The sequence below is a fragment of the Miscanthus floridulus genome, chromosome 12 (genome assembly GCF_019320115.1).
Source record: "Miscanthus floridulus cultivar M001 chromosome 12, ASM1932011v1, whole genome shotgun sequence".
Classification (NCBI taxonomy): domain Eukaryota; kingdom Viridiplantae; phylum Streptophyta; class Magnoliopsida; order Poales; family Poaceae; genus Miscanthus; species Miscanthus floridulus.
Genome location: NC_089591.1, coordinates 67629190 through 67633467, shown reverse-complemented (window position 1 = coordinate 67633467; position 4278 = coordinate 67629190). Strand labels below are relative to the sequence as shown.

The 4278-nt window shown below is 56.9% G+C and overlaps 1 pseudogene; it reads right to left on the bottom strand.

Moving 5' to 3' along the window:
* Window positions 1–860: 860 nt before the first annotated feature.
* LOC136496044 (probably inactive receptor-like protein kinase At2g46850) lies at window positions 861–3860 on the bottom strand (annotated as a pseudogene).
* Between the last annotated feature and the right edge of the window lie 418 nt (window positions 3861–4278).

The following is a 4278-nucleotide window of genomic DNA, read 5'->3' as shown; positions in this document are numbered from 1 at the left end:
ATAAGTCAAATGGTGTTGCCAAACACATTGACATAAAGTATTATATTGTGAAAGACAAAGTCCGGGATCATATAATTAGTCTTGAGCATATAAGTACAGAAAAGATGCTCATGGATCCGCTTACAAAAGGCTTACCACCCAACGTGTTCAGAGAACACTTAGCCGGCATGGGTTTAAGGTAAAGCTTATGATTCCTGGATAATAAGGGCCTAGTTGAGAATCTGTTTCAAAACAGAGAGGCGTGTTTGTAGTTGTTAATCCAATGGTACTAACTGTTGTGACGAGGCACGCTCTATGCTCTAATTTGTGATGTAATGGAAAAAAGAGAAAATGATTTTAAGTTTAAGTCGTAAGGTGAGATCAAGGGGGAGAATGTTAGGTTGATCTCTTCCCGACTCGGTCCAACGACCGAGTCGGGGCCTTAATCCGCGTCCTGATCGGGGGCGCCCAACCATTCCATGATTGGTAGGCTCTTGTCGCACAGCGCAATATAAAGGAGGTGGGAGGCCGGGGCTCGCGTCACGAGGTTCACCTGAGTCGTCTTTCTTCCACCTATAGTCCTAACCTTAATCCGATCTAAGAGGGAGGCGCTAAAGCGATGGGAAGCTCCATTGACATCTTCACCGTCGCCTCTGCGCCACCATTACACTGCGACCGACATCAACTCCGTGACCGCGACTCCGCCGACCCGGACCGCATCACCTTCGCCGTGGCTATGTCAAGCTCTTCCTCCAAGTCCGCGGATGGTCGGTGACATCTCATCTTCCTTCCTCTCTCTCTATAGATTATGTTCCTAGGAAGTTTTTATCTCATATATAAGGTTGTACCCGCTATATCTATGTCAAGGTGATCCAGTAAGTCTATCGTATGGAGATCTCGATCTTGCTGCTGCTCCCGTTGTAGTCCCTCAGAATGTGCATCAGTTCTCTGGCGACGGCGAGCATGCAGAGCCCGTTCTCGGCGCTGGACAGGCACCGGACGGCGAGCTCGAACACCTCCTCACCTCATCGTGCGAGGCCGGGAGCTGCTTTCCCGACACAAGCGTCGGGTCGATGACCTCGTGGAGCCTCCCTTCCCTCAACTTGGGCGCGACAGAGTCGAGCTGGATCTGCTGCCTCAGCCCCGTCAGTAGCTCGATCAGGAGGTGGCCGAAGTTGCACACGACATCCTGGTCGTACGACGCGGAGTAGTACGTCGCCGGCCTCGTGAGCTTGTAGCCGGCGATCTTGGCGGCGAAGTCGGTGTCCAGGAAGATCTCGCTGGACCTGAGGTCGTACAGGAAGGTCGGGGCTGTCTCGTGCGCCTGCAGGTACGTGAGGGCGCTGGCGACGTCGATGGCGATGTTGACCCGGTGGTACCAGCTGAGGACGCGGCACTTCATCTGGCGCAGGTGCTCCTCCAGCGTGCCCCCGGCGAAGTGCTCGTGCACCAGCAGCAGCGCGTTGCTGGAGTAGAGGCAGAAGCCCACGACGCGGGCGATGTTTGGGTGACAGATCTCGGACAGGAGCTCGATCCGGTCCAGGACCAGCCTCAGCTTCCCCTGCGTCTCGTAGCCGATCCTCTGCACCGCGACCAGGGAGCCGTCGTCGAGCACGCCGGCGTGGACCGTGCCGTCGACGGTGTCCACGGCCTTCTCGCTGTCAAACCTCTTCGTTGCTTCCTCCAGCTGCTCGTACGTGAACTGCTTCGCGTCGCACACGCTCCGGAGGATCTTGGGGATGCACGCCGGGTCGAGGTCCCACCGGCTGTCCTTGGAAGGCTGTCTCAGGAACAGCCAGAACGAGACTGCCGCCGCCAGGAAGAACAGCGAAACGAAAAATCCTGTGAACGCAGACGAAATCAGCAAACACAACAAAAGGAAGGGTGTTCGCACGAGTAGTATCTGGCTGATCAAATCATCAGGGCAATGTGCAGTGACCGCGTACCAGCAAGGACGACTGCCTTCTTGGAGCAGAATCGTCCCTGGCAACACTCCCTGCCGTCATCTGCATGCTCACCATTGCTGCAGGCTGTGTACACAAATATGCATACGTGTTTTGAAAGACTGATAAGTCGACGTGGCAGATCGATCGCACGAGTAGAACCGTGTACACTTTTGTCCTTACATGTGCCTTTGGAGCAGCTTGCGCCCTGTGCGAAGCCGTCGCCGACGAGACCCGCCGCGCACGCGCACCGCACGCCGTCGTGCAGTGCCGTGGCATTCACGAGCGCCGCGCCATCGGCGCATTTTGCCATGGCGCTGCCCCTCGGCACGGCCCACTCGACCTCGATCCCCCTCACAACCCCGCTTGCTGCCCCTGCTGGTGCCGACCGGTTCTTGACCCAGCTCGAGAAACCCGGCACCCGTAGTCGGCGAAAACGCCCAGCCCCTTCCCGGGCTTCCAGACGCTGCCGTCCGAGAGCGGGTAGCAGCACCCAGACTTGCCCCCACACGTCGCGACATCATCGCAGCCGGCGCGGCAGAGAGACGAGTCCTCGCAGGCGTAGAGGCGGAGCACGTTGGCCGGTTGTAGCTCCGGTGAACCTGGGACCTGTGGGAGCGCAGGCTCGTAACGAGTCGGGCCGGCTGCAAGCCAGCTCCAAGATCGAGAACTCGGTGGTCACCACCGGTTCCAACAATTGGTATCATGAGCCAATGATCAGAAAAGCTAAATCCGATAAAAAAATCTCGAGCGTCACATATGGCGGGAGCACCCTGATGTGTGACTAAGGGGGAGATTGTTGGGGTTTAGTCTCACATCGTATAGCGATGGTGGGGGAGCACAACATATAAGGCGGAAGAAGCCCCCACCTATTAGGCTAGTCTGTTGGGTTGGGAAGGCCTAAGGCCTTATATGTTGTAGCTCCGGTGGACCTAGGACCTGTGGGAGCGCAGGCTCGTGGTAACGAGCCAGCCAACTCCAAGATCGAGAACTCGGTGGTCACCACCGGTTTCAACAATTGGTATCATAAGCCCATGGTCAGAAAAGCTAAATCCGATAAAAAAATCTCGAGCGTCACATATGGCGGGGGCACCCCGATGTGTGACTAAGGGGGAGATTTTTGGGATTTAGTCCCACATCGTGTAGCGATGGTGGGGGGGCACAACATATAAGGCGGGAAGAAGCCCCCACCTATCAGGCTAGTCTTTTGGGTTGAGTAAGGCCCAAATGCCTTATATGTTGTAGCTCCCCCACCATCGCTACACGATGTGGGACTAAACCCCAATAGCGGCGTCGAGCGCGGCCGCCGGGGAGGTCGATCGTGAGAAGGGGGTAGGCCGCGTCGCATGGGGACGGCGACGCAGGGGCGTAGTCGAGGAGGACCGATCCTGAGGGGAGGAAGGCGAGGACCCGGAATGTGGCGGAACCGAGCGCGAGGGTGAGGGTGGCGCTGGCGTTGCAGGAGAGGCGGAAGAGGGAGGAGTTGGCTCCGGCGCTGACACAGGAAGAGTTGAGATGGAAAGGGTAGGGGAGGACGAGGTCGCCGCAGCGGTCGCCCCCGCTGCAGCCGCTGGTGTCGGTGGCCTGCGCGGCTGATGCTGCAAGGAGCACGAGAAGGATGTGGAAGTGGAGGCGGCGGAGCGGCAGAGGAGTCATGGGTGGCGGTGGGCGGTCGTGGACGCGCCGGATGCTGATTGAGAGAGCTCCGATCCAGTGGAGTGTTGCCGGGTAGTTGTAGGTGGACGGAGTTGGGGACTGCACTTCGGACTTCGGTTGGCGCGTGGGACTGACCGAGACCGAGAGCTAGTGGGTGGAATCAGCTGAAGCTCGTGTGCTCGCCAATCAAACGACTGTTGGCACGGAGTACGGCCCCGGAACTCACGTGCCAGCGGGTGGGCAGCTTGGCTTTGCTTGGAGGCAGAGCTTGAGCATTTCCATGGCGCACCGAGATAGGAGCCGCAACAGTAATGGTGACTTGAGTTTCAAAGTTTTCTTTTTGCTCCATTCTATATCGTGTCATAGTTTTACAGTTTTAGAGCATCACCAACTGTTTCTCAATATAACTCCTGCAGTAAAATAGTAATGGAACTAGCCTGAGTTTTTTTGGAATTATTAGGGGGTGTTTTTTTGCAGATCACCAATGTCATGCTCGAGGAAGGGCGTCGTTGAGACTCAAGTCTCAGGCAGCTGTCATGCGAAGCTTCAGTAGACCGGCGTCAGCGGCGGACGAGCTTCGACCGATGCTCGGTGCCGCCGTGCCGGGCAAAGAGACGAGCGCAACGGCGAACAACAGATGTAGGCATCCCTCCAACGGCCGCGATGGTGAAGGGGTTAGTTTTTTTTTTATATATATACC